The following is a 14,021-nucleotide window of genomic DNA, read 5'->3' on the forward strand; positions in this document are numbered from 1 at the left end:
CAAGATAAAACACATTATGAAAGGCATTGATGAGGACGCATTTCAAATGTTGCTAGCGAAGGATCCGCGTACCGTGGCCGAAGTTATCAACTTGTGCCAAAGTTTTGACGAGCTACGGAAACAACGCATCTTAGCTCGGCGCCCACCGCCTACGGAAGATTCGTTAGCAGCATTGGTTATTGGCGACAACCACACAACTTTGCTGACGCAAATAAAAGAATTTGTGCGCGAGGAGGTCGCGCGACAGCTCTCGATTTTGCCGACCACGGAGAAGCCTTCTCAATATTTGGCTCCAGCGATCCGACAGGTAATTCAAGAGCAAGTGACCGAAGCTCTTCCACCTCCGTGTCAGCCGGCTCCTGTGGCCGCGCCTCTGACGTATGCTGAAGCCGCTGCACGGGCGCCTCGTCTGCCGGGATTCTCACCTCCGCCGTCAGCGCCTCTCCAGCCGGTGTTCTCTCATCCGCCCTCGCCTCGCCAGCAGGTCGCTGCCTTTTTCAGCGCACAGCAGCAAGGTACAAATCCTTGGCGCACTCCTGACAACCGCCCAATATGCTATGCCTGCGGTACACCGGGACATGTAGCGCGCTTCTGCCGCCGGCGCTTGCCGGCCTTCGTGGGCACCGCGCGACCACCCAGCTCCGGCTTCCGACCTTTCCGTATGCCTTCACGACCACCACCGGAAGTCTACGCTGCTGATGACATACCAGCACCGCAGTCACAGCTCTACAATACTCGTCGCTCACCTTCCCCTCGTCGGCGCTCACTCTCACCCATGCGTCGTAGGCCCAGTGCCAGTACTACTGAGGCGGAAAACTGATTTCCGCAGTTCCTGAGGCACGAACTGCGTCATCGTCGGAACATCAAAGTCCTCGTTTTTCCCCCGCTAACGTTATTGAAGTGTCTGTTGATGGCATCAAATGTCTTGCGCTCGTCGATACAGGTGCTGCTGTATCTGTGATTAGCGAGAAACTTTGCCGTGAATTACGGAAAGTGACCATGATGCCTTCGGTATTATTGCTTAGAACAGCCAGTGCACAACAAGTTCAGCCAGTCGCTATGTGCACTGCCAGGGTGTTGATTCGAGACATTTTGTATTCGATTGATTTCTTTGTGCTAACTTGTTGCTCCCACGATGTGATTCTCGGTTGGGATTTTCTGTCGCGCCATCACACGGTCATTGACTGTGCACGTGCTGAGGTTCAGTTCTCCGTTCTGTGCGATTTGCCATCTCACGACTTTCAAGTTCATGATGTTACCAGGATCTGTGTAGCTTCAGATACTGACCTTCCCCCTCACAGCGCGGTATTTGTCCCTCTTTCATGCGCATCGCTTGCCGAAGCGACGGTCATGTTTTCACCCGCTGCCGTCTTCATTCGCCGCCAGCCTATATTGTTGCCTTTCGCCCTCCTCACGGTTCACCATGGGGCTGCAGAAATACTGATTTCTAACCCAAATTCGTACACTTTGGCTTTGCACTGTGGCGAGACTATTGGTACCATCCAGACTGTGGACGCTGACGTTATTGTGCAGTTCCCTGTTCCCGACGACGTGGATACTGCCAACGTAACAGCACTGGTACCCCATGTGCCATCTAACCGAGTACCACCGGATGTTTTTTGTCGCTCTATTGCCGATGACCTCGAGCCGACACAACGTGAGCGGCTTATTACTCTTTTAAATGATTTTCACGCCTCTTTTGACTGCAACCAAGCATCATTAGGCCGCACGAGTACCGTCTCTCACCACATTGATACGGGACACCACGCACCATTACGCCAGCGTCCGTACCGCGTGTCATCCACCGAGCGTCGTGTCATCGCCGAGCAAGTTGAAGACATGCTTGAACGTGGTGTTATCAAGCCATCCTGCAGCCCTTGGTCATCTCCTGTAGTACTCATTAAGAAAAAAGATGGCTCGATTCGTTTCTGTGTGGACTATCGTCGCCTCAACAACATTACACGAAAAGATGTCTATCCTCTACCGCGCATAGATGACGCCCTGGATTGTCTTCATGGTGCCGAATTCTTTTCTTCTTTGGACTTGCGATCGGGCTATTGGCAAGTGTCAGTGGATGAATCCGACCGCTCGAAGACAGCTTTCATTACGCTTGATTGCCTGTATGAGTTTACAGTAATGCCATTCGGCATCTGCAATGCGCCCGCGACATTCGAAAGGATGATGGACAATATTCTACGAGGCCTCAAATGAAAGACGTGTTTGTGTTATTTAGACGACGTGGCAGTTTTCTCCCCTGATTTCACCACTCGCCTCTCTCGTCTACGCGAAGTCCGTACTTGCTACCACCGCCGGCCTTCAACATAACTTGAAAAAGTGCTGCTTCGGAGCCCGCCAGCTGACCATACTTGGCCATGTCGTGTCCAAAGACGGCGTCCTTCCCGACCCTGACAAACTTCGTGCTGTCGCAGAATTTCCGCGGCCGACTACAGTGAAAGAGCTCCGCAGTTTCGTCGGTCTTTGCTCTTATTTTCGCCGCTTTGTGCGCAATTTTGCCTGCATCATCGCTCCCCTGACGAAGCTCCTGGCTGGCTCTGGTGACCTTCGTGACTGGACTCCGGCATGTGACCAAGCCTTCACCACTTTGCGTCGTCGGCTTACCTCACCGCCTGTTCTACGCCACTACGACCCGAGTGCACCCACTGAAGTTCATACCGACGCCAGCGGCGTTGGTCTTGGGGCCGTCCTTGCACAACGGAAGCCTGGCTTTCCAGAATATGTGGTTGCATATGCGAGTCGTGCTCTCACGAAGGCAGAATCCAATTATTCTGTCACGGAAAAAGAATGTTTAGCTATAGTTTGGGCCTTAAACAAATTTCGCCCTTACTTGTATGGCCGTCCGTTCGACGTTGTGACAGACCACCACGCGCTCTGCTGGCTTGCGTCACTGAAAGACCCGTCGGGGCGTCTTGGACGTTGGGCTCTTCGGATCCAAGAATTTGACATTCGCGTCATTTATCGATCCGGGCGCCAACATTCTGATGCAGATGCGCTCTCCCGTGCGCCCATGCGATCCGACGAAAGGCCACCTTCATCCATAGAGTGCCCGGTTGCTACGCTTGCTGTTACTGACATGCCGTCTGAACAGAGAAAAGATCCGTGGATTCTGTCTCTCATTGACATTCTTAGCAGTCCTTCAACGTCTACATGCCCTCGAGCCATTCGTCGCCAAGCCACCCACTTCGTGCTACGGGACGCCATCTTGTACCGCCGAAACTATCAGCCCGACGGTCGCAAATGGCTGCTAGTCCTCCCTCGCCATTTGCGTTCCGACGTATGCACGTATTTCCATGCAGACCCACAACAAGCTCATGCTGGCGTCCTGAAAACCTACGAGCGGCTCCGCCAGCGGTACTACTGGCGCGGCATATATTCTTATGTCCGCAAATACATTCGGTCATGTGCAGCCTGTCAGCGACGCAAGACATCTTCTCATCCGACAGGCCCTCTGCAACCTTTACCGTGTCCTGCACGTCCTTTTGATCGGGTTGGCATCGACCTTTATGGGCCTCTTCCGTGCAGTGCTGCCGGAAATCGTTGGATAATTGTCGCAGTAGACCACCTGACAAGATATGCTGAAACTGCTGCACTTGCTTCGGCTGCTGCTCGCGACGTCGCCGCATTCATCTTACGGCATTTCGTCTTACGGCACGGCGCACCGCGAGAACTACTCAGTGACCGAGGCCGTGTCTTCTTGTCCGAAGTTATTAATGAGCTACTCGCCGCGTGCCGCACTATTCACCGCACCACTACGGCGTATCACCCACAAACTAACGGTCTAACGGAACGATTCAACCGCACCCTTGGGGACATGCTCACCATGTATGTTGCGTCGAATCATTCAAATTGGGACGATGTCCTCCCTTTTGTGACGTACGCATACAATACCGCCGTTCAGGCTACCACAGGCTTCTCACCATTTTTCCTTCTTTATGGGCGTGAACCATCCACTACCCTCGACACCGTACTACCATATCACCCGGATGCCTCTGAATTCACCCCTCTTTCCGAAGTTGCTCGCCATGCTGAAGAGTGCCGCCAACTGGCTCGCTCGTTCACGTCGGATACCCAAGGAATCCACAAAGATCGCCACGACAACGATCAGCCCACACAGTCCTTCGCCGTGGACTCTCACGTCTGGCTTCGGCTGCCCTTCCAAGCTCCAGGCCTTAGGCCAAAGCTTGCTCCGAAATATCAAGGTCCGTACCGGGTCGTCGCGTGTACTTCGCCTGTAAATTATGTGGTCGAACCGGTGACACCATCTTCGGACAAACGCCGCCGTGGCCGCGAGACTGTTCACGTCAGCCGCCTGAAGCCGTACCACGACCCCCTTATCTTATCATCGCCTTAGGTCGCCAGGATGGCTCCTCTTCGCCCCGGGGGTAGTTGTAGTGGGTAATATGCATGTGGCACTGTGCGGACTGCCACCGCTGCGGCGCGAGACACGAGCGCGGGTTGTTGATGCGAAGCGCTAGGACTCGTGATCTAGAGCTACCTGCGATCCCTCGAACGAGCTACAATAAACCCCATTTCACTATGCAATTTTGAAAGGACTTGCGAGAAGATGAACTTCGGTCCGAGTACATGGCCACAACTGTTGCTGTCTGTGTTGCCGTGTGAGGCGGCGGAAGTAATCGCCAGACTGAGTGCACATGATGCATATGATTATGCAAAAGTTAAGGCTAGTCTCCTGAAGAAATACCGCCTTTCAGCCGAAGCTTTTCGGCAAAGGTTTAGGAGCACAGGCAAGAAAGATAGCGAGAGGTATCCGGAGTTTGCACACGGCTTAAAGGCCAACCTAGTCGAGTTGCTGAAAAGTGCGGAGGCGTACGACAGCAGAGACATGATCACTGAATGCATGTGTCTAGAGCAGTTTTACAAAAGCATCCCCCAAGCTGTGAAACTGTGGGTGCAAGACAGAGGGAATGTAAACACTGTGGAAAGGGCGGCTGAATTAGCCGAAGAGTACGCAACGCGTAGAAAGTGAACGCCGAGGACGGAAATTGGGACGGTCGAAATGGACCACGGAAACCATTTCCGTTCAAAAAGGGTTCGCAGACTAGACGATCGGAGCCTGTAGACGTGGAGGAAAAGCCCTCAGAAAAGAGGGAGGAGAAATGAAACGGAGAAACACTACCAAAAGAGCAGAAAAGAAAATTCGAATCATTCAGACCAATCCGCTGTTATAAATGCCACAAACTGGGACATATAGCTGTAAACTGCAGAAAACCTAGCGTAGTTTTTTCCTACGTAGATGAAAAAGACGAGAATATGGATTTTTTAAGCCCATATCTTCACGACCTGCAAGTTAATGACAAACCATGCCAGGTGCTAAGAGACAGTGCCGCGACGATGGACACTGTCCATCCGTCTTGCGAGACGGTAGATGACTTCACTGGAGAAGTAGCATGGATCAAACAGGTTGTAGAAAACACAGCGTGTGTCTGCCCATGGCCAAAGTCAAAATAAGTGGACCATTCGGGGAGCTAGTGACCGAGGCTGCAGGTTCCCAATTTTTGTCACTGCAGTACCCTTACATTTTTTTCGAATCGTTCGAATCAGTTACTGCGTTAAAAAGGGCTTAAACTGGGAGAGGGCGTAGTACAGGCATTCACGCGAGGCCAAGCTCGTAAAACCGCGTCGCTTTCGGCTGAATATGCACAAGCTGCTCCAGCAGAAGTAGCAAAGGAGATAACTTCAATAACCGAATCCGAGCTAGGCTCGAAGGACGAAAAAACAGTTGAGGAAAGCCTGCCAGCTGACCAGCTCAATAAGAGCGTATCGCCAGGGTGTCAAAGTTCACCCCTGCTGGAAGAGCCCACTGATGCACTTGCAAGCGAGACAGGGTCATTACTATCACCGGCCTCTAAGAACTTTGATCAGCTTTTACATGTGGATAGAGAGTCACTGGCAGCCGAGCAAAAGAATGATGAGAGCTTAGCTAAATTACATCACACAGCTAAGGAACGCATTGCTAGGCGCAACGTGACGATACATGAGAGAGGAGGATTCTTGTATCGGCACTACAGAGATCGAAAGGGTAGGATTTTAGATCAGTTAGTCGTACCTACTAAGTACAGGGAGGACCTTTTGAGTCCCTGTCATGGAAATGGGTGGTCCGGCCACCTAGGCATAAACAAATCAAAGGAAAGATTGCTTATGGAATGCTACTGACCTGGCTGTTTCAAAGACGCAGAAAACTTTGTAAGATCATGCGACGCCTGCCAGCGCTCGGGTAAACCAGGAGGGACATGGAAAGCTCCACTAAAGGTAGTGCCCTTAATGACAGAACCTTTCAGACGACTTGTGATAGACGCGGTAGGGCCTCTACCAAAAACAAAATCGGCTTACAGGTACATGTTTACCATGCTGTGTCCGGCTACAAAGTTTCCAGAAGCAATCCCTCTGAAAGAGCTTAGCTCCACCGAAGTAGTAGACGCGCTTTTGACAGTGTTTACACGAGTTGGGTTTCCAGCCGAAATTCAGGCGGATCAAGGGTCAGTATTCACCAGCGCACTGACTTCCACATTCTTGCAAAAGTGCGGGGTAAAGTTAATACACAGTTCCGTCTATCACCCTCAGTCAAACAATGTAGAGAGGTGGCATTCAGTGCTTAAGCGAGTTTTGCGTGCGCTCTGTTACGAGCACAAGGAGGACTGGGAGAACTGTCTGCCGGCAACTTTGTTTGCTTTGCGAACGGTTCCACATGAAGCGACAGGGTTCTCGCCAGCAGAACTAGTGTATGGGAGGTGTTGGAATCTCAGCGCTGACGCCCGTTGTGGCGTCTTTCGCGAGTGTCCGATGCGCCAAATACTTCGCTCTTTCGATCCTCCGCCGCCTGAACCAATGTTTCGCTACCTGGTGGTCACCGCATGTGTCACTAGAACCCTCGAGCGTCGGGTTCCTGCCCTGCCTGACTGCAATGGCCTTCTCTTCATTTGGCGATTCCGGAACGTCGCTTGTTGGGACCTCAGTGCTGACGCCCGTTGTTGCAATCGCACCGCTAGCACGAGTTGTTGCAAATGGGTCGCAAGCCCCAAGGGTAGCGTTGGCCTGGCGGCCTGGGGCACAACTGGAAGCATCCGAAGGTCCCGGCAAAGCATGAGTCGACTGGTAACAGAACAACTTGTTTATTCTAACATCGCAAAAGAGCGGGCGGTCAGGTCGACCGAAGTGGAGAGACGGGAGAGCACGTAACTCAACAGAAGAAATCGGAGCCTCTCCCTTGGTGTCCGGGGGCAGCTGCTCTTATACTCTCGGAGTCGAGGGCAAGAGGAAGGCCTCGTGACGAGGCCACGTGACGGCGGGGCACGGACAGGCTGAGAGACACGTTGAGACGAGTGTAGTGACGCATCCGCCGAGCCGGCGCCGCTCAGACCCCCTCGCTTCACACTTGGGGAGCTCCTCTCCCCGGCTGCCGCGCTTTGACAAGCGTGGGCACCAACATGCACACACACACACACGCACACACGAATACACGTGGCATCGAAACATGCCTGGACGCGCTTGGCGGGGAGGCGTTGAGGCAGCGCTCAACGGGCCAAAATGTCCGCCGCTTTGAACGAAGCCCCGGCGTCCGTTGCATCCGCGCCGGCTATACCGCGCGTCGTAGGCGAAACGTAACAGACCGCCCCGCCGGGGGAAGGAGATCCCGATGGTCAGGGGACTGCATCCGCTTTCCGGAGGGATGTCGCTCGATGATGCTCATAACCGAAGTCGGGCGTCCTTCGGCGTTTCTTGAGCGCAGCGCACAGAGAAGGCCTCGGTCTCTCGTTCAGGTTCACACAGGACACTGCAAAGTGACTTCGGGAGAGTTGACATTTTTGTTCTCGCTCCCGGCAAGCGTTAGAACTACGCCGAAACTCAACCGCTCAGTCAGCAAGCACGAAACAACCCTCACTAAGCCATGCCAGGCTCTTTCCCCTTTTATACCACTGCCTAGTTCCTTACAGTAGTCTAGCAGCACTCAGAACGCGTCCACAAATTGGAAAATTGCACTAAAAAGCACGTCATCACTTTGTAACACTAAACAAAAGCATTATGTTAAAAATCCTGCCTCAGGAAGAAAAACATCAGTAACAAACAACTTTGAGGCTGATTCTTACGTTAGGGGCTTCGACTTAAGCCATCGGCGTTACCGTTGAGACTCCCCTTTTTGTAACGCACCTCAAAGGAATGTTGTTGCAAAGCGAGGCTCCAGCGCAGGAGGCGACCATTTTTGGGAGAGATGGTCTGCAGCCATTGGAGAGGGCAGTGATCCGTCTCAATGATAAACCTCGAGCCGGCTAGGTAGCATGACAATTTCTGAACGGCCCACACGAGACACGCACACTCTTTCTCGGTGGCGCTGTACGCCTGCTCACGACTGGTCAGCTTACGACTAGCATACAGGACGGGGTGTTCCACTTCTCCATTTTCCCGTTGGCACAGTACAACGCCCATGCCTCGCTCACTAGCATCGCACTAAACAACGAACCCTTTTGTGTAGTCTGGCGATCGTAGCACAGGCTGGCTTGTTAGGGCGCTCTTTAGGGCGCTAAAAGCTCTTTCCTTTGTCTCGTCCCATACGACTGTTTGGGGCTCTGTTTTTCTTAGAGCATCCGTCAGGGGAGCCGCGATATCAGAGTACCTGGGGATGTACCTCTGATAGTAGCCGGCGACACCTAAGAACGACCGAATATCGGTCTTCGTGCGCGGTTGCGGGAAGTCTCGCACAGCGGCCACCTTTATTTCAGAGGGGCGGCGACGACCCCGTCCAATCACGTGACCGAGGTAGACAACCTCGGCCTGTGCTAACTGGCACTTGGGAGCCTTGACTGTCAAGCCCGCATCGCGCAGGCGGGTTAACACTGCCCGCAAGTGGGCCATATGCTCAGGCCAGGATGCGGAGAATATCGCTACGTCGTCTAGATACGGTAAAGCGAATTCTTGCTGTCCCCGCAACACTTTATCCATGAGGCTTGAAAAGCAGTATGGCGCGTTCTTCAAACCAAAACTCAACACTTTAGGACGGAATGTTCCCATTGGTGAAATGAACGCCGCATACCTACTAGCCTCTTCTGTAAGTGGAACCTGCCAATAACCCCTGACAAGATCTAGGGTGGAAATAAACTGAGCGCTACTCACTCTCTCAAGGCGCTCCTCGATGTTAGGGATCAGATAAATTTGATCCTTAGTGATGGAATTAAGCCTGCGGTAGTCGACGCAAGGACGAGGTTCCTTGCCCGGTACCTCAACTAAAATCAAAGGGGAGGTATAATCACTCTCACCCGCCTCAATAACACCGAGCTGTAGCATTTTCTTTACCTCAGCCTCCATAATATCGCTGTGGCGGGGTGACACCCGGTACGCCTTGGATCGTACTGGCTCTGGGGAGGTAAGTTCTATGTCATGAGTAAGGACAGAAGTCCTACCAGGCCTCTCAGAGAACAGACCTTGAAACTCTTGTAAGAGCTGGTGTAGTTCGGTTTTCTGCTCAGGCGACAGCGATGTTTACTGATTAAGTCACTAATCACTTGATCGGTGTCTTTCCTGTTCGTCACTGAGCCTAGTCCCGGAAGCTCGACCGGAAGCTCTTCGGGAACGTTTACCATCATACACACCACTGCTTCCCGTTGTCTATAGGGTTTGAGCAGATTACAGTGGTAAACTTGCTGTGCTTTCCGTTTTCCTGGCAGACTCACCACGTAGTTAACGTCAGACAGTTTTTGAACAACCCGTGCTGGGCCCTCCCACTTTAGTCGAGTTTGTTTTTTAGCGACGTGCGCAATATCATGACCTCATCGCCCACCTCAAAACGACGGGCCCTGGCTGTCCGATCATAATAAACCTTGGCCCTCTGCTGGGCCTTTGCCATTGCTTCACCTGACAACTCCTGTGCCCTTCTTAAGCGTTCGAGGAGCCTAAGCACGTACTCCACCACGACTGGGTCGTCGCCCCTGCCTTCCCACGATTCTCGAAGCATGCGAAGCGGAGACCGAAGCGAGCGACCGTACACCAGCTCATCTGGCGAAAACCCCGTAGCCGCATGCGGCGCGGTCCTTAATGCAAACATCACCCCCGGCAGACACAGCTCCCAGTCAGTTTGTTGTTCAAAACACAATGCTTTCAACACGCGCTTCATGACGGAGTGGAGCTTCTCAACGGAATTCGACTGTGGGTGGTACACTGAGCTGTGTAACAGCTTTACCCCACACCTTTCGAGAAAGGCTGTCGTCAAAGCGCTAGTAAACACTGTGCCCTGATCTGATTGGATTTCCGCAGGAAAACCAACTTGCGCAAATATGGACAGTAGTGCATTGACTATCTCAACTGAGCTGAGTTCTTTAAGCGGCACTGCTTCAGGGAACTTTGTCGCTGGGCAGATCACAGTCAAAATGTGTCTGTACCCCGTGGCTGTTACCGGCAGAGGTCCCACTGTATCAATAACGAGCCGTCTGAAAGGCTCCGTAATGATAGGTACCAACTTCAACGGCGCCCTCGATTTGTCCCCTGGTTTGCCCACCCGCTGACAGGTGTCGCATGTCTTCACAAAGTGGTCTGCGTCCCGAAAACACTCTGGCCAATAGTACTCTTGCAAGAGACGGCCCTTAGTTTTCTTAACTCCTAGGTGTCCGGACCACGAACCCCCATGCGACAAGCGCAACAGATCCTGACGATAGCACTGAGGCACGATCAGCTGATCGAACTCCACTCCCCTGCGGTCTAGATACTTCCGGTACAGGACCCCACCTCTTTCCACAAAGCGAGCATTTTTCTTGGCGATACCTTCCTTGACAATGCAGCGTATGTTTTCTAGGCTGCCATCCTTCTTTTGCTCGGCTATCAAAGCCGACCGGCTGACTTTTAGCAACCTATTAAGTCCGTCTGACGTAGGCGCGATGAGCATATTTGCAGATAGCTCTTCTAACTTTCCCGTGTCGGGCATTTCCTCTCCAGTATCTGGTGCCTTTAACGCTACAGGCTCAATTTTATTCAGTTTGGACGTGCTCTGAATATCAGCTTGCTGCGCCTCTGACCCTTTCTCATTGTTCGACAACGTCGGCCCCGCAACTACCGCCTTTGCAGCGAGCTCACGAACCTTCGATCTGGTTAAGGCCTGAACGCTAGCCTCACCAAACAAAAGCCCCTTCTCGCGCAGGAGGTGATCGGACCTGTTCGAAAATAGGTACGGGTACTGGGGGGGGCAGCATAGATGACACTGCGGCCTCCGTCTCAAGCGCTCCGAAAGGTCCTTCAATAAGCACTTTTGCTACGGGCAGACACACGCTATGAGCTTCCACGGCTTGCTTGATCCATGCGCACTCGCCCGTGAACATATCGGGTTCTACGTAAGAAGGGTGAACTACATCCATTGTAGCTGCGGAATCGCGAAGCACTCGGCACTCTTTCCCGTTCACGAGGAGGTCTCGCATGTAAAGCTCGAGAAGCTTCATGTTCTCGTCAGTGCTGCATAATGACAAAAACACGACTTTTGTTTTTGTTTCTGGACACTGCGCCGAAAAGTGACCCGGCTTCTGACACGTATAACACACGCGCGCTTGCCTCATCTCGAACCGCTTTCTGCGTTCGGCTTCGGCTGCCGCCGTCTCCTTACGTTCGGTCGGACTGATTTGACTCGCATCCGCACTACGTGTGTCCCCCTTTGCTCTCATGGGCGTGAACTTCGGCCTCTCAAACTTGGAGCCAAATTCACCCTTTTGACCGTCCTTAGCTCCGCGAGCCCGACGCGTCACAATCTCCTCGGCTAGCTCGGCTGCTTTAGCCACCGTACTAACGTCTGGCCATCCAAGACCCAGTACCGCACGTTCTCAGGTAACCGACTATAGAACTGTTCCAGCCCGAAACACTGCAGAACTTTCTCGTGGTCACCAAACGCTTTCTCTTCTTTGAGCCACTCCTGCATGTTTGACATTAGCCTGTAGGCAAACTCTGTATATGACTCACTTCTGCCTTTCTCATTTTCCCGAAACTTCCGACGGAACGCCTCCGCTGACAGCCTGTACTTTTTCAGCAGACTCGATTTCACTTGGTCGAAATCCTCTGCCTCCTCTCTCTTCAAGCGAGCGACTACGTCGGCCGCCTCGCCGGGTAACAAAGTGAGCAAGCGCTGTGGCCACGTTTCCCGAGAGAACCCCTGCTTCTCGCACGTTCGCTCAAAGTTAAGCAGGAACAAACCAATGTCCTCTCCAAGCTTAAACGGCCGCATCAGGTCAGTCATTTTGAACGATACTCGTTCTCCTGCACCGTGTGCCTGACTTCCATTACGAGCGCGTTCCATCTCTATCTCGAGACGCTTCATTTCCAAAGGGTGTTGACGGTCGTGCTCTTTTTCTTGTTGCTCTCGCTCTTTCTGTTCTTTAAGCTCGCGCTCCTCTTTCTCTTTCTGTTCTTTAAGTTCGCGCTCCTGTTTCTCTTTTTGCTCTTTAAGTTCGCGCTCCTGTCTTTTTGCCCGCTCCTCAATGGTCTCAAGGCATTCCGACAGCTCGTCATCCTCAGCTTCTAACTCAAGAATAGCCCTTAGCAGTTCTGGTTTTCTGAGTTTGTCTGAGACATCGAGACCCAACTCTCTTGCAAGCTCCAGCAATATCGGTTTGCGCAACGACTTCAAATCCATGGCTGCTCTGAATGCTGCGTTCTCTACTGCCTACTATTGTCTTGCCGCAAACTAACCCGGCAGCAACGACAACCACAATTACCAGCTCTGTTTCTGACACTAACAAAAGCCTGGCAAAACTCAGAAGAAGAAAGTCCCGCACTCACCAAACCTCGCAGCCAAGAATTCAGCGCAGTCGTTCTGCTGCAGGCAACCAGTCATCACACAGGGCTCGTTGCACTGCTCCCGGATGGTCGTTGTGCTGCTCAGCATACAGTCAACCGCATATCTTCGCTGCTGGCCTCCGTTGTCGCGATCTCACCGCTACCAGCCAGTTGTTGTAATCGCACCGCTGGCACGAGTTGTTGGAATCTCAGCGCTGACGCCCGTTGTTGCAAATGGGTCGCAAGCCCCAAGGGTAGCGTTGGCCTGGCGGCCTGGGGCACAACTGGAAGCATCCGAAGGTCCCGGCAAAGCATGAGTCGACTGGTAACAGAACAACTTGTTTATTCTAACATCGCAAAAGAGCGGGCGGTCAGGTCGACCGAAGTGGAGAGACGGGAGAGCACGTAACTCGACAGAAGAAATCGGAGCCTCTCCCTTGGTGTCCGGGGGCAGCTGCTCTTATACTCTCGGAGTCGAGGGCAAGAGGAAGGCCTCGCGACGAGGCCACGTGAGCCTTTGACCCTTCCATCGGCGGAGCAGGGCGATCTCGGAGATCAACAAGATCTCGGAGCTCAACAAGGTCATCGATGACCACTGCAAGGCGCTATGCCAGCAGCAGTGGGACGAGCTCTGCGAATCCATCGACGGACAGATGCGCAATGGCAAATCCTGGGGTATGCTGAAGCACCTTCTCGACGAAAGCGGCTCAAAGTCAAATCAGAGGCATACGTTGGCCCGGGCCCTTCACGAAGCCACCAGGTCTCATACGGTCGACGAGCTCGTTTCAAAACTCGTACAGAAGTACTTGCCCGTCCGTCGCGACGGAGATCCAGTGACCCAACTCCCGGGCTACCGAGGCCCTCCACGCCCCGATCTCGACGAAGACTTCTCCGTTTCCGAGGTCAGACAGGCCATCTTCGCGCTCAACCGCAAGTCTGCGCCGGGTCCAGACGGAGTCACCAACAGAATGTTGAGAAACCTCGAGGACACGTCGATCGTCTTTCTGACCGACAAAATCAACGAGTCCTGGCATAGCGGCGTTGTTCCTGCAGAATGGAAGATGGCCTGCACGGTGCTCATTCCTAAGCCAGGCAAGGCCCCGAACATCGAGAACCTCAGGCCGATTTCTCTAACCTCCTGCGTCGGCAAGGTCATGGAGCGCGTCGTCCTCAACAGAGTCAACGGGTACCTCGAAGACAACGAGGTTTACACGTACAACATGATCGGCTTCCGTGCCGGACTC

Source organism: Dermacentor andersoni, chromosome 1 (assembly GCF_023375885.2).
Source record: "Dermacentor andersoni chromosome 1, qqDerAnde1_hic_scaffold, whole genome shotgun sequence".
NCBI classification, from domain to species: Eukaryota; Metazoa; Arthropoda; class Arachnida; order Ixodida; family Ixodidae; genus Dermacentor; species Dermacentor andersoni.